The 21,589-nt window shown below is 40.9% G+C and overlaps 2 long non-coding RNA genes across 6 annotated transcripts in view; one reads left to right on the top strand and one right to left on the bottom strand.

Annotated features, from left to right (window-relative positions):
* Positions 1–9,405, bottom strand: part of LOC115125870 (uncharacterized) — a 46,974-nt gene extending 37,569 nt beyond the window's left edge. For 3 of the 5 annotated variants that reach the window (XR_010463807.1, XR_010463808.1, XR_010463806.1), the window contains exons 1-3: positions 9,119–9,404; positions 7,616–7,707; positions 543–663 (exon numbers count right to left, since the gene is read on the bottom strand). This is a non-coding gene — a long non-coding RNA (uncharacterized LOC115125870). Of the gene's footprint in view, positions 1–542; positions 664–7,615; positions 7,708–9,118 lie in introns of all 5 variants that reach the window. The other 2 variants (XR_010463809.1, XR_010463810.1) reach the window with 1 other exon arrangement.
* On the top strand, positions 1,821–5,904 carry LOC115115818 (uncharacterized). Its single transcript, XR_003861451.2, has 2 exons — positions 1,821–2,102; positions 3,192–5,904. It is a non-coding gene; the product is annotated as an uncharacterized LOC115115818 (long non-coding RNA).
* Positions 9,406–21,589: the final 12,184 nt, after the last annotated feature.

Genomic DNA, 21,589 nt, shown 5'->3' with positions numbered 1-21,589 from the left:
CGTTTGCTACTCTCACTGATCTTTTAATTAATGTTATTATCTAAAAGTTTGCAGTTTCAAGCTAACAGTCTCAAGAACACAGGTACATCTAGCAATTAATAACTAATTAATTGATGAGATATACATTTTCATGATCCAAAGACCAATAGATCTAGCAGGGTTGGCTGCTGTTGGCACTGTACAAAACATTCACTCTCCATCATGGACAGATCATCAGTAAGAGAGGAGAGAACTCGGCGGAAGTGGACGCTGATGTGGAGCGTGAATATAATGGCGGGGGAATCAAGGAGAATTGGAATGTTGTCCAAAAGAATATAAAACGGAGAAAAGAAGCAGACAGTGATGAGAATGTCCCTTCTTATCTTGTAGGAGTACGTTTTGTTTAATTAGCAGCTGATTGGATTGCCAATTTTGAAGAATCTATTTGAGATGTCAAAACTGGTGGAGAGAGTGCTGGGTAAAGTGAAGGCTGTGAAGATCACTGGAGGTGAGCTTGTTTGGATTCTTTGTTCTTCTGAGTTTTAGAAGGAATGTAATCTCACCCGAGTTTGATGTGTCCTGTGTGTCTCTTCGGAACAGGGCACCCCTCACGGGGGTAATATCTGGCGTTTCACTGGAAGTCGATGTTGCAGAGATTAGTAATATTCCTGGAGGGATTGATACCTGTCGGATGAATTGTGGGGTGTATGAAGAAAAAGTGTTATTTTTGGAATCTCTCCCTACTCAAGTGCATTTGGGATATACAAACTACAGAGAGAGCATTTGTTCCAAGACCAATGCAGTGTGATCACTGTAAAGCTTTTGGACATGTTTCAAGTGTTTACAGAAGGGAGAAGCCGAGATGTCCAAGTTGTGGAAAAGATCATATCATGTGTTCTTAAAGTGGCGGCGGCAGGGTAGCCTAGTGGTTAGAGCGTTGGACTAGTAACCGGAAGGTTGCAAGTTCAAACCCCGAGCTGACAAGGTACAAATCTGTCGTTCTGCCCCTGAACAGGCAGTTAACCCACTGTTCCTAGGCCTTCATTGAAAATAAGAATTTGTTCTTAACTGACTTGCCTAGTTAAATAAAGGTAAAATAAAAAGTGATGAAAATATGACATGTTGCAATTGGGGTGGTAACCAAACTACGCATTTGTACCTATTTGGAATGCCCAACGAGGGTGAAAGAGAATGAGGTGACTGATGTTAGGGCATTTAAGGGTTGAGGGTTCAAATGCTGTTCCTGAATAGTCCATGGTGGTGGATAGGCATTCACTGAAGGCTGCAGGGGTTGCTGTTCAACGGCAGAACCCAGATATGTTAAAGGTACAGAAGGTGGCCTTTATAGCTATGGTGATTAATGGCACTGCCAAGGTGGAGAGGAAGTCCTGGAAAATAGACATCATTGTGGATGCGGCGGAATGTTTCCTGGGACTGAAAGACTTCTTGGCAGAGGAGTTGCATGGAGTATTGTCACAAGCCTCTCGGTGAGAATTAAACATGAATACATTATTTAACCTTTATTAAACTAGGCTAGTCAGAAGAAGGGCGATATGGGGATTTGAAGGATAGAAGAAGTGGGTGTTTGGGGTTTTTGGTTTTGTCAATGTGGTTTTTATTGTTTTATTTTGGGTGGCTTTAAGTTTGTTTTCCTATCATGTATGGGTTTTATTTTTACCTTGTTTTTTTCAACGTCGTCCACTTGGTGGCGGTAATACATATTTTGGGGTTGTATAGCATGTCCAGATCATTCAGAAGAAGCCCAAGCGTTTTCCCAGGCTTTCAAAGGAAATCATTCTGAGATATGATGCTATTATGCTTCTTTTTTATTTTATTGCTTCTTATATTATTTTATTTTATAATAATTGCTCAAGGAAAGAACAGGGGTCGTAGACAACATCTTATTTATTTCAGGGAGCGGAAATGAAAAACGTTGTTCCACTTCCCCTTTAGTCGATAGGAAATCAACTTTCACCCGCCACAACGTTGTGTCCGGTTGAAATTCAAATCGCTAGCTAGCTAAAAAATTACAACAAATGCCGATTAAACATCTGGCGACTTTCATGACAAACGATATCTAATAGAAGTGTAGACAGCACCAGCTACGCAAGGATTGTACCAAGGTGAGGCGTGTGCTATTTTCATTAAACTAGTTCAGCCTGCTTGAGATCTGGGGCTGTCGTAAGCGATCGAGCTAATGCTAGCTACCTAGCTGGATATGCTACGTAGTTTGCTAGCTTACTTTAAAGTAAATTTACTTAGGTAGCTAGTTCACCCCGGTCGTAGAAGATGAATGTGATGTTGCTTCGAACATCTGGTAAAGTTGGCTAACTAGCTACTAGTAACCAAAACAGTCACTGAATCAGGATACTAGCTAGCTAGATTTCAGTGTCGCGTCAATGCATCAACTTTAGTTTACTTATGGAGGAGAAGACTGTCATATCAGATTTTGTTTATTGTGCACCTTTCTATATACATAATTGCAACGTCACCTATCACAAAATGAAGAAACTGCAATTAGTAAACAATGTGCATATTACAAGACACGTTAGGCTGGACACATTACATTTTTAACAATACTTTTTCTGATAAAAACTAGTTCATTGCATCCGCCATGGAGCCCAGTTTCATAATATCACAAATATGTCCCAGCTGTCTGCCGTAGTTTTGAAGTAATCACGAAAAAACAGGCCTTATTTTGGGGCATTTTCCCGGCTCCTAATAGTTATATTGAGCACCGTGGCACCAACTCGCCTTCCGACCGTTCTACTCACATTGTTCTAAGTCACGCCGCCTGCTTCGCTGTTGGCAATGCCCACCACAACACATTACTCATGGAACTACTTCCTTTCTTATACAGACATACTCACACTTGGCACCATCGAGGTGCGGATGTTTACTTTCTACACAAGTTATCCTACGAACAGATTGTAGTGGTAAAATAAAAAGGGATACATAAATGGAATTATAAGCGTCACTCCAGTCAGAAGAGACCCTGCGAATGTTCAATTCCATTCATATGCTAGTGTTCCAGCTTAGCTAACGTTCTTTTGCCATGTTTCATCCGTGGGGGAATTTTGACTCATTCTATTGTCCAGCCTAGACATGCTAGCTACACTTTCTCATGCCCACGTAGGCCAGTTTTATGAAGGGGTGCGTGCACAAAGAACATTTTGTTTTGTATTGTAACCTTCTCGATATGACCTTTACAGTGGGAAGCCCTAAGTAGCTCACAAGACCTCCTAGGAAGTGAGCTGGAAGGAAAGAAAGAAGGAGCCAGGTTGCAAGAAAACAGATGAACGAAGAAGGGGCAACAATGTGGGAAGAAGGGGAAGGGGCAACGGCTTCGGAAGAAGGGGAAGGGGCAACGGCTTCGGAAGAAGGGGAAGGGGCAACGGCTTCAGAAGAAGGGGAAGGGGCAACGGCTTCAGAAGAAGGGGAAGGGGCAACAATGTCGGAAGAAGGGGAAGGGGCAACGGCCGGGGGGAAGGGGCAATGGCATCGGAAGAAGGGGCGATGGATGCCACTGGTAGTGAAGAGGAGTCCGATGAAGCCTTGTCTAATGGCAGCCCCATACCACCTAATAGGGGAAGGGGTAGGCCCAAAGGATCAGGCTCCAAGAAACCTAAGATACTGAGGGTACTAGACAAGCAGCCACGACGGGGCAGGCCACGTAAAGTGGTTGACCCTAATGCTGTTTTAGCAGAGACAACTGCACCTTTGAAGCGTGGCCGGCCCAAAAAGTTGAGCAAAAACTGTCACCCGAGGAGGAAGAGGAGAGAAAGATACTGAAAAGCCAACCTAAGGGACCTAGAGTGTGGAAGCCGCTCGGAAGGCCGCGCATCTATCCCCGCGGGGATCCCCCCGCCACACCCACCTCTGCCGAGCCACGGAGAAGAGGCCGTCCACTCAAGGCATCAACAGGTAGAGGTGCCCACTTGCGGAAGAACCCGCCTCCAACTTCTAAAGTCTCAAAGCCCCCCGCTAAAGATGATTCCCCGCGAAAGAGTGGCCGCCCCTTAGGCTCCTTCAAAGCCAAGAGAGCAGCAGAGACGGATAGGTCCAACAGTTCACCCTCAGCCAAACAGGGTTGCACTGTTTCTCCACAGTAAGGCTTTACCGCTGCTCCAACGGTAAAGCAAATGTGTTCGATGAAGCTGCCTTCCAAGCCCAGAGGCAAAAAGGCAGGAGAAAGACTGTGAACGTTGATTATACAGCTTATGATTCAGAGGAGGAAAATGAAGATACACAGAGAAATGAGGATGAAGTCTTTTCTCTAGTAGAAGATGACGAAGAAGAGGAAATTAAACCACGCGATGGTCATGGCAAGGTTAGTAACCCTGGTAAGGTAGTGGCAGCTATTAAGAAAAAAGAAGTGGTTGTTCCTAAGAGGGGGGGCAGAAAACCTGGCTCAATCAAAAAGGTTGTAAAGTAAAAGGAACCTGGGCGGAGCAGACTGAACGAGTATCAATAGCATCTTGTAAGATGTTTTTTTAAACATTTTATTATCTCTTACCCAACTCTTTCTTGTTTTCTCAACTAACCTATGTGTCTGTTTGCTCTTGCTGTTATTTTTTATGCTTTGATGCCTTCGTGGAAACCATGTGGAAAAAACAAGTACTTTTTGTACTTCCTTGGTCATCCATAGCTTGAATGATGTGAAGACCATTTCATTGACCGTTGTTAATCTTGTATTGGTCTGTTCAGACTTATCCCATTTAGATTTTTTACTGGTACTGTCATTGATACAGTTTCTAATTCCATACACATCCTATAGTTGATGATATTCTCATTGAGGTTTGTTAATCTTGTATTGGTCTGTGCAGATTTGTCCAAATAAGCTCAAATGGTTTAAATCAATTGAATTAGGTAAGTATTTTGTTTTTCGTTTTTTATCTCTCCTTAATTAAGCTCTGTAGTTTTCGAATTGCTAATGTCTTCTAATTTTATTTGCCTTAATTGCCAAAGCTTTGAATGTAACAACTTCCCCCTCCCAGCTATCTTTGTTTCGATATAGATGTTGTTAGTTTCACTATCATGGCACCCTTTTACCTATAAAGTGCACTACTTTTGACCAAAGCCCCATGGACCCTGGTCAAAAGTAATGCACTATAAGGGGAATATGGTGCCATTTGGGACGGTACCATAATCGTAGTTGTTTTCTTTCACTTGGTTCATTGCATACTTCACCTTGTGGAGTCAAGACGGTAACTGTAAACTTCCAATCCATCATCCTTAAGATTTCTCTTAGAAGATGTATGGTTATTGACTATTGTGATGGTTTTGTTTGCCAGTATCATCCTTGTAATTCACTCAACATCACTCCTCACAGTTCTTTTTAAGACTTTTTATGTCAGCTCTTTTTACTTGTTTTTTTATCACTTGGCTTTCATCTGAAGTGGATGCTTGGTTTCACAGACTCTGGGTGATGTGTGTAAATGTTCAGATTGTATGTTAAACATGTCTTCATCTAGCCTGGTATTTGTTAATTTAATTAATTATGTGCTGGACCATGATATCAACAGTTCATACTGCATTACAACTTTGTAAATTATGTAATATAAAAATAGTAATTGAGGTACACAACAGAATCTATCATTTGTATGAATTCATGTTCCTGTGACCAAAGCTTGTTAGTTTCATGTTTTCAACTTGGTCTGTTCTTATGCTATGTTGCTTGGATTAATACAATGTTCTTCAAGATGCAGTTAGAACTATAGAGATACATACTGTAAGTTTTACCTATGTATTTATCTCTGTGATCAGAAACAGGTCTGTGAAACCTCCCCAACGTTCATTTGAGGGTAATGTGAATTTCAGTTTTTTTAGAGAGAGCAAATATTTAGAAAGTTTAATGTAATAAAGTGAAATGTCAAACTTTGTTTTTGTTGATGTTTTTTCATCTCAATAAAACCTCAAATATGACTTAATTTGTCTTTATTTGGTATTATTGTAAAACTTAATTGTTTGAAAAGCAGAATGTGGTGAATAAATGGAAGATTTGATAGAAACATTTATTCCTGGCTGGTCAGGATCAAAAAAGTCAGTGGTGGAATGTTCACACCGTTTATTGGACCGAGCTCAATCCATAAGTAATACTGACGTCTGCAGAGTCTGACTCTCAGCCGAGTTCCCCGACTCTACCCAACGTTTATTGACAAGATTATTCCCGTCATTCTTAGTTTAGCTAAATGGTATATTCGTTGTGCATTCTCAATGGACATTTGGGTCTTTTCGTAAATTCGCTCTGGCTATCTACAGTACTCTGATTTCAGAGCACTCTCCTCTGGGTGTAATGAATTTATGAGCGCTCAACCCCCATTGAATATGGCTGGTGTCAGTAAACTTCAGCAAAAGAGCGTCATTTACAGTTACAGTCCCCAACACTCTGAAAAACTGCCTAACCAGCTCTGCTAGGGCGAGTAAAATAGTCAGAGTGGTCTCATTTGTGTCTGGAAGTAGCTAGCAAGCTAGCCAACGCTAGCTTGGGTGCTTGACTGCCAGAAGATCAGAAAGCCAAAGGCTGGAGTGTCCAGTGTGCGCTCCGAGAGCGAAAGCTCTGAATTTACAAACAGACAATCTGACTACGCTCTGAATTTACAAGCGCACTCTGGCACTCCAGATTGAATTTAAGAACACACCCAAAGTTGGAAAATGTTTAGCTAGTCATTTGTTATGCTAACTAGCTAGCAAGAGGTTGCATAGCAACAGCATCAACTACCGGTAGACAAGTGAAGAGAGAGTACGCTCAACTGAAAGCATACTGTTCGTTTACAGTATACTAAAATTAACTATGTAGTATATACTCATTAAGTGTGCAGTATACGTATGTTAGTATGGGTATTCGCACGCAGCTCTGGTTGCCTCTGCCAGGAGGCTGAAACTTGGCTGCAAGTGGCTCTTCCAGCAAGACACTAACCCCAAGAACACATAATCTACAAATAAATGATTAATTGACCACAAAACCAATATTTTGCAATGGCCATCTCAGTCTCTTGACTTGAACCCCATTGAAAAGCAGTGGTTTGAATTGAAGAGGGCAGTCCATAAACACAGACAAAGGATATCAAGGATCTGGAAAGATTCTGAATGGAGGAATGGTCTAAGATCCCTCCCGATGTGTTCTCCAATCTCATAAAACATATTAGAAAAGGGCTCAGTGTCGTTATCCTCGCAAGGTGAGGTATTGAAAACAGGGATGACAATAATTTTGAGCCCTATCTTTAAAAATATATATATATTACTTGTTAAACCAAATGTATTTCTCTGAACAATAAGACAACATCATTTTCAAATGTTTTTGAGCATACAATAGCTCAGTATTTTTATTATTTATTTTATAGTCTTTTTTGCTCATCTTTATCAAGTGTGCCAATAATTTTGGACCTGACGGTACGTATCAAAATATTTTTTCTGAAAACAAAAATAAATTACATAAAAAGAAATCTCTTGTGCCATAAATTGTGCTAATATATTGTACACAAATGAATTGAATAAAATTAAAATTAGTCTCTAATTACTCTTATTTTCTCTAACTCACAAACTAATTCTAAAATCTTTAAGGAGAGCAAGGTATTTTGTTTCATTTCAAAAAAGCATAACATTTTATAAAAGCAGAATATTTCAGTCACCTTACATTATTCAGCCTTGCAGGCAGCTTGGTGGTTTTCCTGGCCCTCTGCTAGTGGTGGTGCATCCTGGGACAGTTGATATTGATTGTGCCATTTGCTGAGGAGACAGACCGAGACACATTAGTACCCAGCTCACCCCTGCTGAAAAACACATTAACTGCCTGCATTGGGAGCCCTGTCTCGTAACCATGGCAAAGCATGCAGGGAGCAGGTAGGGGTATTAGGGGGCAGTGGGTTCAACACAGTCTGTCTGGGATTGTCTCTCAAGCTCTCTCCCTGTTTCTCTCCAAATCCCACACAGAGGCACGTACAGGGTCATGCGCACAAACACACATACAATTTGTATATATATTTTTTATTCAGGCTGCTTCCATCACTCATATGTTACCACATACCTCTTATCTCCCTTAATCTCCATACATCAATCTTTTTCCTGTCTATGGAGACATGAGAATAAAATATAGAAGTAGGGAAAAGAAAGGGGTAGCAAATCAAGTTGTGCGAAAATAACAAAAGTAGTACTTGATATACTGTATATTTTCATTATTTCTACAGTTATAGATCTATGCCATATTATTTTCTACAGAAGCTGTAAAAGTTCTCAGCTATACTGTAGTGATCCTCCTCCCTAATGAGCCACCTTACAATTCCCACCAAGTGGGTTAACCCTATTGGTGTGATGCGTAGGGGGCTTGCTTTTCACGCCAGTGACACCCGTTCACGACCCACTCCCTCCATTCGCTACACTGGTGTCAGAAATGGGATGGTGGACATGAGGCCATCGAAACGCACGGCCGGACGTGTGAGGGCACTGAGGTGGTCAAAGCACGGGACAAGCCTTCCCATTCCGAGGGGGTAGTGTAGCGATCCTCGCTAACAATTCCTAAGTGGGTTAACCCTATTGGTGCGATGCATATAGGGTGTTTTCTTTTCACGCCAGCACCACAGGTTTATGTCTCTGTCCCTCCGTTTGCTACTCTCACTGATCTTTTAATTAATGTTATTATCTAAAAGTTTGCAGTTTCAAGCTAACAGTCTCAAGAACACAGGTACATCTAGCAATTAATAACTAATTAATTGATGAGATATACATTTTCATGATCCAAAGACCAATAGATCTAGCAGGGTTGGCTGCTGTTGGCACTGTACAAAACATTCACTCTCCATCATGGACAGATCATCAGTAAGAGAGGAGAGAACTCGGCGGAAGTGGACGCTGATGTGGAGCGTGAATATAATGGCGGGGGAATCAAGGAGAATTGGAATGTTGTCCAAAAGAATATAAAACGGAGAAAAGAAGCAGACAGTGATGAGAATGTCCCTTCTTATCTTGTAGGAGTATGTTTTGTTTAATTAGCAGCTGATTGGATTGCCAATTTTGAAGAATCCATTTGAGATGTCAAAACTGGTGGAGAGTGTGCTGGGTAAAGTGAAGGCTGTGAAGATCACTGGAGGTGAGCTTGTTTGGATTCTTTGTTCTTCTGAGTTTTAGAAGGAATGTGTCTCACCCGAGTTTGATGTGTCCTGTGTGTCTCTTCGGAACAGGGCACCCCTCACGGGGGTAATATCTGGCGTTTCACTGGAAGTCGATGTTGCAGAGATTAGTAATATTCCTGGAGGGATTGATACCTGTCGGATGAATTGTGGGGTGTATGAAGAAAAAGTGTTATTTTTGGAATCTCTCCCTACTCAAGTGCATTTGGGATATACAAACTACAGAGAGAGCATTTGTTCCAAGACCAATGCAGTGTGATCACTGTAAAGCTTTTGGACATGTTTCAAGTGTTTACAGAAGGGAGAAGCCGAGATGTCCAAGTTGTGGAAAAGATCATATCATGTGTTTTTAAAGTGGCGGCGGCAGGGTAGAGCGTTGGACTAGTAACCGGAAGGTTGCAAGTTCAAACCCCCGAGCTGACAAGGTACAAATCTGTCGTTCTGCCCCTGAACAGGCAGTTAACCCACTGTTCCTAGGCCGTCATTGAAAATAAGAATTTGTTCTTAACTGACTTGCCTAGTTAAATAAAGGTAAAATAAAAAAATAAAAAGTGATGAAAATATGACATGTTGCAATTGGGGTGGTAACCAATACGCCACCTATTTGGAATGCCCAACGAGGGTGAAAGAGAATGAGGTGACTGATGTTAGGGCATTTAAGGGTTGAGGGTTCAAATGCTGTTCCTGAATAGTCCATGGTGGTGGATAGGCATTCACTGAAGGCTGCAGGGGTTGCTGTTCAACGGCAGAACCCAGATATGTTAAAGGTACAGAAGGTGGCCTTTATAGCTATGGTGATTAATGGCACTGCCAAGGTGGAGAGGAAGTCCTGGAAAATAGACATCATTGTGGATGCGGCGGAATGTTTCCTGGGACTGAAAGACTTCTTGGCAGAGGAGTTGCATGGAGTATTGTCACAAGCCTCTCGGTGAGAATTAAACATGAATACATTATTTAACCTTTATTAAACTAGGCTAGTCAGAAGAAGGGCGATATGGGGATTTGAAGGATAGAAGAAGTGGGTGTTTGGGGTTTTTGGTTTTGTCAATGTGGTTTTTATTGTTTTATTTTGGGTGGCTTTAAGTTTGTTTTCCCTATCATGTATGGGTTTTATTTTTACCTTGTTTTTTTCAACGTCGTCCACTTGGTGGCGGTAATACATATTTTGGGGTTGTATAGCATGTCCAGATCATTCAGAAGAAGCCCAAGCGTTTTCCCAGGCTTTCAAAGGAAATCATTCTGAGATATGATGCTATTATGCTTCTTTTTTATTTTATTGCTTCTTATATTATTTTATTTTATAATAATTGCTCAAAGGAAAGAACAGGGGTCGTAGACAACATCTTATTTATTTCAGGGAGCGGAAATGAAAAACGTTGTTCCACTTCCCCTTTAGTCGATAGGAAATCAACTTTCACCCGCCACAACGTTGTGTCCGGTTGAAATTCAAATCGCTAGCTAGCTAAAAAATTACAACAAATGCCGATTAAACATCTGGCGACTTTCATGACAAACGATATCTAATAGAAGTGTAGACAGCACCAGCTACGCAAGGATTGTACCAAGGTGAGGCGTGTGCTATTTTCATTAAACTAGTTCAGCCTGCTTGAGATCTGGGGCTGTCGTAAGCGATCGAGCTAATGCTAGCTACCTAGCTGGATATGCTACGTAGTTTGCTAGCTTACTTTAAAGTAAATTTACTTAGGTAGCTAGTTCACCCCGGTCGTAGAAGATGAATGTGATGTTGCTTCGAACATCTGGTAAAGTTGGCTAACTAGCTACTAGTAACCAAAACAGTCACTGAATCAGGATACTAGCTAGCTAGATTTCAGTGTCGCGTCAATGCATCAACTTTAGTTTACTTATGGAGGAGAAGACTGTCATATCAGATTTTGTTTATTGTGCACCTTTCTATATACATAATTGCAACGTCACCTATCACAAAATGAAGAAACTGCAATTAGTAAACAATGTGCATATTACAAGACACGTTAGGCTGGACACATTACATTTTTAACAATACTTTTTCTGATAAAAACTAGTTCATTGCATCCGCCATGGAGCCCAGTTTCATAATATCACAAATATGTCCCAGCTGTCTGCCGTAGTTTTGAAGTAATCACGAAAAAACAGGCCTTATTTTGGGGCATTTTCCCGGCTCCTAATAGTTATATTGAGCACCGTGGCACCAACTCGCCTTCCGACCGTTCTACTCACATTGTTCTAAGTCACGCCGCCTGCTTCGCTGTTGGCAATGCCCACCACAACACATTACTCATGGAACTACTTCCTTTCTTATACAGACATACTCACACTTGGCACCATCGAGGTGCGGATGTTTACTTTCTACACAAGTTATCCTACGAACAGATTGTAGTGGTAAAATAAAAAGGGATACATAAATGGAATTATAAGCGTCACTCCAGTCAGAAGAGACCCTGCGAATGTTCAATTCCATTCATATGCTAGTGTTCCAGCTTAGCTAACGTTCTTTTGCCATGTTTCATCCGTGGGGGAATTTTGACTCATTCTATTGTCCAGCCTAGACATGCTAGCTACACTTTCTCATGCCCACGTAGGCCAGTTTTATGAAGGGGTGCGTGCACAAAGAACATTTTGTTTTGTATTGTAACCTTCTCGATATGACCTTTACAGTGGGAAGCCCTAAGTAGCTCACAAGACCTCCTAGGAAGTGAGCTGGAAGGAAAGAAAGAAGGAGCCAGGTTGCAAGAAAACAGATGAACGAAGAAGGGGCAACAATGTGGGAAGAAGGGGCAACGGCTTCGGAAGAAGGGGAAGGGGCAACGGCTTCGGAAGAAGGGGAAGGGGCAACGGCTTCAGAAGAAGGGGAAGGGGCAACGGCTTCAGAAGAAGGGGAAGGGGCAACAATGTCGGAAGAAGGGGAAGGGGCAACGGCTTCGGGGGAAGGGGCAATGGCATCGGAAGAAGGGGCGATGGATGCCACTGGTAGTGAAGAGGAGTCCGATGAAGCCTTGTCTAATGGCAGCCCCATACCACCTAATAGGGGAAGGGGTAGGCCCAAAGGATCAGGCTCCAAGAAACCTAAGATACTGAGGGTACTAGACAAGCAGCCACGACGGGGCAGGCCACGTAAAGTGGTTGACCCTAATGCTGTTTTAGCAGAGACAACTGCACCTTTGAAGCGTGGCCGGCCCAAAAAAGTTGAGCAAAAACTGTCACCCGAGGAGGAAGAGGAGAGAAAGATACTGAAAAGCCAACCTAAGGGACCTAGAGTGTGGAAGCCGCTCGGAAGGCCGCGCATCTATCCCCGCGGGGATCCCCCCGCCACACCCACCTCTGCCGAGCCACGGAGAAGAGGCCGTCCACTCAAGGCATCAACAGGTAGAGGTGCCCACTTACGGAAGAACCCGCCTCCAACTTCTAAAGTCTCAAAGCCCCCCGCTGAAGATGATTCCCCGCGAAAGAGTGGCCGCCCCTTAGGCTCCTTCAAAGCCAAGAGAGCAGCAGAGACGGATAGGTCCAACAGTTCACCCTCAGCCAAACAGGGTTGCACTGTTTCTCCAATAGTAAGGCTTTACCGCTGCTCCAACGGTAAAGAAAATGTGTTCGATGAAGCTGCCTTCCAAGCCCAGAGGCAAAAAGGCAGGAGAAAGACTGTGAACGTTGATTATACAGCTTATGATTCAGAGGAGGAAAATGAAGATGCACAGAGAAATGAGGATGAAGTCTTTTCTCTAGTAGAGGATGACGAAGAAGAGGAAATTAAACCACGCGATGGTCATGGCAAGGTTAGTAACCCTGTTAAGGTAGTGGCAGCTATTAAGAAAAAAGAAGGGGTTGTTCCTGAGAGGGGGGGCAGAAAACCTGGCTCAATCAAAAAGGTTGTAAAGTAAAAGGAACCTGGGCGGAGCAGACTGAACGAGTATCAAGAGCATCTTGTAAGATGTTTTTTAAACATTTTATTATCTCTTACCCAACTCTTTCTTGTTTTCTCAACTAACCTATGTGTCTGTTTGCTCTTGCTGTTATTTTTTATGCTTTGATGCCTTCGTGGAAACCATGTGGAAAAAACAAGTACTTTTTGTACTTCCTTGGTCATCCATAGCTTGAATGATGTGAAGACCATTTCATTGACCGTTGTTAATCTTGTATTGGTCTGTTCAGACTTATCCCATTTAGATTTTTTACTGGTACTGTCATTGATACAGTTTCTAATTCCATACACATCCTATAGTTGATGATATTCTCATTGAGGTTTGTTAATCTTGTATTGGTCTGTGCAGATTTGTCCAAATAAGCTCAAATGGTTTAAATCAATACCTATAAAGTGCACTACTTTTGACCAAAGCCCCATGGACCCTGGTCAAAAGTAATGCACTATAAGGGGAATATGGTGCCGTTTGGGACGGTACCATAATCGTAGTTGTTTTCTTTCACTTGGTTCATTGCATACTTCACCTTGTGGAGTCAAGACGGTAACTGTAAACTTCCAATCCATCATCCTTAAGATTTCTCTTAGAAGATGTATGGTTATTGACTATTGTGATGGTTTTGTTTGCCAGTATCATCCTTGTAATTCACTCAACATCACTCCTCACAGTTCTTTTTAAGACTTTTTATGTCAGCTCTTTTTACTTGTTTTTTATCACTTGGCTTTCATCTGAAGTGGATGCTTGGTTTCACAGACTGGGTGATGTGTGTAAATGTTCAGATTGTATGTTAAACATGTCTTCATCTAGCCTGGTATTTGTTAATTTAATTAATTATGTGCTGGACCATGATATCAACAGTTCATACTGCATTACAACTTTGTAAATTATGTAATATAAAAATAGTAATTGAGGTACACAACAGAATCTATCATTTGTATGAATTCATGTTCCTGTGACCAAAGCTTGTTGGTTTCATGTTTTCAACTTGGTCTGTTCTCAACTTGGTCTGTTGCTTGGATTAATACAATGTTCTTCAAGATGCAGTTAGAACTATAGAGATACATACTGTAAGTTTTACCTATGTATTTATCTCTGTGATCAGAAACAGGTCTGTGAAACCTCCCCAACGTTCATTTGAGGGTAATGTGAATTTCAGTTTTTTTTAGAGAGCAAATATTTAGAAAGTTTCATGTAATAAAGTGAAATGTGTAACTTTTTGTTTTTGTTTGTTTTTTAATCTCAATAAAACCTCAAATATGACAACTTTTGTCTTTATTTGGTATTATTGTAAAGCTTAATTGTTTGAAAAGCAGAATGTGGTGAATAAATGGAAGATTTGATAGAAACATTTCTTCCTGGCTGGTCAGGATCAAAAAGTCGGTGGTGGAATGTTCACACCATTTATTGGACCCACTTTGTGCTTATCTCATTAGCATCATGGCAGCAACATTAACACTTCTTAAAATGTAAAAAAAAAAAATTCTAAACCAAAGACAATTACTACTTTATATAAATAATATAAGGTGGAGAACATAGATAAATGGTTGGAGCTTAAGTAACTTAATGTAAAGAACATAACATTCTAAAGACTGTAGAATGATTTAGCGCTGGAGTCTATACAGTGCAATCAGAAAGTATTCAGACCCTTTCACTTTTTACACATTTTGTTACATTACAGCCTTATTCTAAAATGGATTAAACATTTTTTTCCTCATCAATCTACACACAATACCCCATACTGACAGAGTGAAAACAGTTTTTTTTGCAAATGTATTACAAATTAAAAACAGAAATACCTTACTTACCTTACCTTAGATAAGTATTCAGACCCTTGGCTATGAGACTACAAATGGAGGTTCAGGTGTATCCTGTTTACACTGATCATCCTTGAGATTTTTCTACAACTTGATTGGAGTCCACCTGTGGTAAATTCAATTGATTGGACATGATTCGGAAAGGCACACATCTGTCTATATAAGGTCCCACAGTTGACAGTGCATGTCAGCAAAAACCAAGCCATGAGGTTGAGGAATTGTCCGTAGAGGTCCGAGACAGGATTGTGTCGAGAAACATCTGAGGAAGGGTACCAAAATATTTTTGGAGCATTAAAGGTCACCAAGAACACAGTAGCCTCAAATCATTCTTAAATGGAAGTAGTTTGGAACCACCAAGACTCTTCCTAGAGCTGGCTACCTGGCCAAACTGAGAAGAGTGAGCTGAGAACTGAGAAACTCCCCAAATACAGGTGTACCAAGCTTGTAGTGTCATGCCCAAGAAGACTCAAGGCTGTATTTTCTGCCAAAGGGTCTGAATATTTATGTACATTTGAAATTTCAGTTACTTTATTATTATTATTATTTTATTTTTTTTTACTTTTCTAAAAAATTATTTTTGTTTTGTCATTATAGGTTATTATGTGTTGATTAGATGTATATTTTTAATACATTTTAGAATAAGGCTGTAACATAACAAAATGTTGAAAAAGTCAACGGGTCTGAATGCTTTACATGGTGTTATTTCTTGAATGACTGTGGTCTAAATACCCAGCAGCCCTTTTCACTCCGCCCATTCCATTGGTCCCAATACAAAACACTGTAGGCCTATAAATTGGCTTAGAGAGAAAAAAAGATTGTATGTGGTGTCGGGCATACTCAGTAGGGTCTGTAGAATCTATTTGTGGTGTCATTTAATGGGGCTCTGAATAATACGGAGTGTTGCTGGCAATGTTCCCTCAAATGATTTAGGACACCGAGCACATTTGAGGTCTTATGAGTGGAAACTTGAACCTTGTGAGTATTCTTCTGCAACTTCCTGTGCGCGTTTACAGTGGACACTGAGGCTGTACACTTACAGTTTTGGACAGTAACCAATAGACTATTGTGGCTATTTGAGCATAATGTAGTCCTACCAACCAAACCAATGGAGCATATCCCATAACATTCTCACATGGAAATGGTTTTTGGTTATATAGTTTTATATGATATAGCCTATATGTGGTGTTCAATGCAGGCCTACATTGCATGCGACTTTTAATAACGTTTTTACATTGTGAAGGACTTTAATTAATAGTTTGTTTTACTTGGTCTGTAACACCATGGGCCGAATAGGTGACTAAATTGTATTGTCTAATGATGCAAGAGGCCACTTTACAAAATAAAAGTTATTATTATTACCATACAGAAATACAACACAATGCAATCACCTATTTGGCCCATGGTGTTACAGACCAAGTAAAAAATCATGAACTAAAGTCAAGCCCTTCATAATGTAAAAATGTAATTAAAAGTTGCATGCAATGACTACCACATATAGGCTACTGTAGGTTATATCATAGACATCAAAAGCTATTTCCATGTGAAAATGTTATGGGATTTTCTCCATTGGTTTTGTTGGTGGCTTACATTATACTCAAATAGCCACAATATTGGCTACTTTCTAAAACTAAGAGTACAGCCTTAGTGTTCACTGTGAAGTTGCACAAAATTCTCACAAGTTTCAAGTTTTCTCTCACAAGACCTCAAATTTGCTCGGTGCCCCCAAAATATTAGAGGGAACATTGCATCCAGGTCCTTGACTTTTGTCATCCCCACCCATACCATCAGGACTATCATCCAGTGTTGAGAGGGCGAAGGTACAGTAGTGAATAACAAAAGTAAGGATGGTGTTTGACACCCTATTCGATTAACCCAGGTATTCCCAAACTGGGGGTACGCGCAATAACGTTGAGGGTACGCCAAATAAAAATTATACAGATTTTCAAACAGTCCGTTCAGATTTTCCAACGGGGTTATACATTTGGGTGATTTTTTTTCTCACCTGAGTAGTCTCGTTTCACTGCCAAAAATAAAATTAAACCATCTAGTGTTCAGAAAAATAACAACACAATGTCAAATACAGGTAACCTAGTCAAATAATTAACACCCAATCACATTAACCGTTACTCTCTCGCGGGAATTCCACTAACGGTCCGTATGCAGCCAAACGTAGCTGCTGCTCATGTTGGTATCTGTACTGATGGCACAAAAGCCATGACAGCGAGACGTAGTGGAGTGGTAACGCATATGCAAGCAGTTGCTCCCGACGCCACTTGGGTACACTGCAGCATCCACTGAGAGGCTCTTGCTGCAAAGGGAACGCCTGACAGCTTGAAAGACACTTGGACACTACAGTGAAAATGGTTAACTTTGCTAAAGCAAGGCCCCTTAACTCTTGTGTATTTTCGACACTATGCAAAGATATGGGCAGCAACCATGTAACGCTTTTACAACATACAGAAGTGGGCTGGTTATCAAGGGGCAAAGTATTGATACATTTTTTTTTTAAATTGAGAGACGAGCTTTAAGTTTTCTTTACTGACTATAATTTTCACTTGTCTGACCGCTTCCATGATGATGAGTTTCTCACACGACTGTTCTATCTGGGTGATGTTTTGTCTCGCCTGAATGATCTGAATCTAGGATTACAGGGACTCTTCGCAACTATATTCAATGTGCGGGACAAAATTGAGGCTATGATTAAGAAGTTGGAGCTCTTCTCTATCTGCATTAACAAGGACAACACACAGCTCTTTCCATCATTGAATGATTTTTTGTGTGCAAATGAACTCAAGCTTACGGACAATGTCAAATGTGATATAGTGATGCACCTGAGTGAGTTGGGTGCACAATTACGCAGGTACTTTCCCGAAACGGACTACACAAACAACTGGATTCATTATCCCTTTCATGCCCTGCCTCCAGTCCACTTACTGATATCTGAACAAGAGAGCCTCATCGAAATTGCAACGGTTCTGTGAAAATTGAATTGAATCAGAAGCCACTGCCAGATTTCTGGATTGGGCTGCCCTCAGAGTATCCTGCCTTGGCAAATCGCGCTGTTAAGACACTGATGCCCTTTGCAACCACGTGAGAGTGGATTCTCGGCCCTCACTAGCATGAAAACTAAATACAGGCACAGACTGTGTGTGGAAAATGATTTAAGACAGACTCTCTCCAATACAACCCAACACTGCAGAGTTATGTGCATCCTTTCAAGCACACCCTTCTCATTAACCTGTGGTGAGTTATTCACAATTTTTGATGAACAAATTAGGTTTCATATAAGATGGTTAAATAAAGAGCAAAATTATTGATTATTATAATATTATTATTTGTGCCCTGGTTATGGAATGCGCTGACCCTGGTGCTAGAAGGGGTACGCAGCTGGAGGTTGAATGTTTGAAGGGGATACGGGACTATAAAAAGTTTGGGAACCACTGGATTAACCAATGCCATTAAGAAAGAGGTAGGTGAAGTCACATTAGCCTGGTCGATTGGTAATGGCACACTTGTTAATATTTTGTGCTGACTATGTTCAGCAAGGGAAGATTCTCAAAATGAAAACTCTCAATGGGAAGAAAGCTTTGGCTAAGATGAGGGGGATCATTTCTAGGGTTCCACTTTCTATGTCCATCAATTATTTAAAAGAAAATATAGAGGGGCATAGTGGTTGAAGCCCAAAGTCTATTCAGTAAGAAAGAGCGGCAAAGTGAAAGTCAGTACTCTTAATGTTTGAGAAGGTTCTGCCTGAGACACCTTCTCAAATAGAAGTGCTTCCTGGCTTTCACTGTTAGAGTTTGGCCTACCTCCATTAAGGTGTTTTTAATGCCAAAGAATGGGACATGTAGCGGCTCTGTGCAAAGGAAAGGAAAGATGTGCCAAGTGTGGAGGGGAACATGATTATGGTGAATGTGGGAACAATGTCAAGGCTAGCTATTATAATTCTGGGGGGAACACAGTGGTTACGAGAAATCTTGCTCTCACAAATGGGTTGTGTCAAAGGACACCTTGATAGTTCATCAGATTGACTTCATAGCTTTCATTGGAAAGGTTAACAACCTGACTGCGTTTGTGGAAAGAAGAACTGCTAAATTGAAGATCATTGTGGAAGCAGCAGCAGAGTTTTTAGGAGTAACAGATGTTACTGTCGCCATGATTGTTGATATGTTGACAACTAATAATAGTAATGATGGAATGTCTCAGTATGATGATAATTAGAGTTATGGTTTTTGTCATCCTTTAGTGGAATGCCAGAAGCCTTATTGCTAACTGACTTGCCTAGTTAAATAAAGGTAAAATAAATATATCCCGCTGTCAGAGCAGCTTACCAATCACTTTAGGTTGGATGGGGTGGGTGGGCGGGCGGGGTAGAAGGGATTTTGGGGATGGGGGAGGGTCATTTAGAAGTTAGTAGGGCTCTTTGTTTTTCTCAGACGTACTAAGTTAGGTAGGAGGATTTAGAAATGTGGAGCTAATATTGTAAACCGTGATTGACCACACACTCCAGCACAGTAGGTGGCGGAATGCACCTTAAACTTTTGTTTGTGTACCGCCAATATATCATAGAAGAAGAATACACTCCGACTTCAGAATGAAATGTTGCCTATTCACAGTGCCTGACTAAAATATTTAATTTTGATAAGTTAATAAATACATGCTGTGTTAATAATGTTGGCATGTTTACCTGCCTACAATACCCACTGTACTGTGCATAGATCTCAAAACCATAATAAGTCAATAGGGCTAACTGGCTAGCGACTACTGTTGGCTAGCTACTACTTTTAACAAGCCAGACAACCACGAATGATTGACATCTACCTTGCATTACATTAGTTTTAGGTCATTTTTGCCTATTTGGTCAGCTACATTATTACGATTCACATATAGCTCACTGGAGGCTCCTCCGAGGAGGAAGGGGAGGACCATCCTCCTCAGTAAATTTCATAAAAATAAAAATTGTGAAACATTAAAAAAGTTGACCTTTTTAGATAAAACTATACTAAATATATTCAAATGTCACCAGATAATGAATTAAACACACTGTTTTGCAATGAAGCTCTACAATGGCCTCAGCAGCACTCTGTAGGGTAGCACCATTGTGCAACCGGAGGACAGCTGGTTTCCATCCCCCTCTGAGTACAGTGGTACATTGACTTCACTACAAAACCAAAGAGGCTTGTGGTTCCTACCACCTTCCATAGACTTACACAGTAATGATGACAACTTCTGGAGGACGTCCTCCAGCCTATCAGAACTCTTGCAGCATAAACTGACATGTTGTCTACCCAATCAAAGGATCAGAGAATGAATCTAGTACTGAAAGCATGAGCTACAGCTAGCTAGCACTGCAGTGTATAAAATGTGGTGAGTAGTTGACTCAAAGAGAGAGAAAGACAATAGTTGAACAGTTTTGAACAAATTAATTTCTTCCAAAATTAAAGATAAGCAAGAGAGAGCTAGCTATATTTGGTTGTATTTAAATAAAAAACGTTCCCTTTCACCCAGCTAGCATATGCATCTAGCTAGTTTAGCATACTCAAACACCCGGCTAAAACAGAGAGGGATGCTATGTTAGTTTACAAGTCAAGGTAAGCTTTTGGTTTTATTAATTTATTGCGACTGGGGCCTGCCGGTGTAACTGCTAAACTGCTTGCTGCCGACTGTACACTGTACTGTTGCCATTGGCCTGGCTGGAAGAAGGTTCCGTGAATCTGGAGGTGCAGCGTGAGGTAATACAGTAGGGGGAGTGTGAGTGCTTCTCAAATGTAATGTTTTGTGCACTCTCCACACTCTCGTCCTCACAAGAACGTACTCAAGAGAACGTCCTTGGAGATGCATATGCATACTGGGAAAACACCCATTGACCTGTGACGAATGGGAGGGTCCATTCAGAGAGAAGTGGTAGGTATTTTTAAAAGTTCTCATTTGCACCGCCGAGAAGCGGGGTCCAGAAAACTCGGATCTGCAGCCTCTGCTTTAAAAAAACAAACAGTAGCAGTTGTGGTGTTTATGTGTGCTTGTTCTCTAAGAGGGCAATGTGAATACACTTTTTCACAATGGCATGCAAGACTATGTTTTACATGAGTTAACAGAGGAAATTACTTAGTTGAAAGAAGTTAAGATTTTGAACTTAAATGATAGAGCAGACTGATAAAATGAAGCTTTACGCTTAATAATTAAAATATAAATATGTTATTTATTTCATATAGTGGTGGACACCAAATTGTATAATTTGATATGATATCGATAAGTGTTGTTTGCTCAGACAGTGAAGAGAGTAGTAGAGAAAGATGGGGGATCCTAAGAAGATCCCTGCTGTGAGTAGGCTGAGGCCAATAGATAGTGACAGAAATAACAAGGTGCTTCAGTAAAGTTTTTTTTGTTGTTGGCATTCATGGCCATGGTTGTCATCTGTACTGCAGGAATGGGTGCAGGAATTACTGAGGATTCACTTAGGATACATGTTGTGGTGGCAGTTACAGAGAAGTACTTGGGTATATGAGATTTTACTCCATAAGATTTAAGGTGTTTTGAACGATACGTGTCCCGTCCTCCCAGGCTGGTGTAGGATCAGATAGGGTCAAAGTAGTGGAATAGTGGTGAGTTTTTAAAAAATGGGTGTAGGGTAAATTGGTAGGGCAAAGTGCAATGAATTCATTATACAGAATAGTAGGCTGATACACAGCCAATACAGTAGGTGGCGGCATGCACCTAACATTTGTTTGCGGACCGCCATAATACCAAAGAAGAAGAA

Source organism: Oncorhynchus nerka, linkage group LG4 (assembly GCF_034236695.1).
Source record: "Oncorhynchus nerka isolate Pitt River linkage group LG4, Oner_Uvic_2.0, whole genome shotgun sequence".
NCBI lineage: Eukaryota > Metazoa > Chordata > Actinopteri > Salmoniformes > Salmonidae > Oncorhynchus > Oncorhynchus nerka.
Note: the sequence above shows the minus strand (reverse complement) of the source record. Positions and strands in the feature narration are given on the sequence as shown.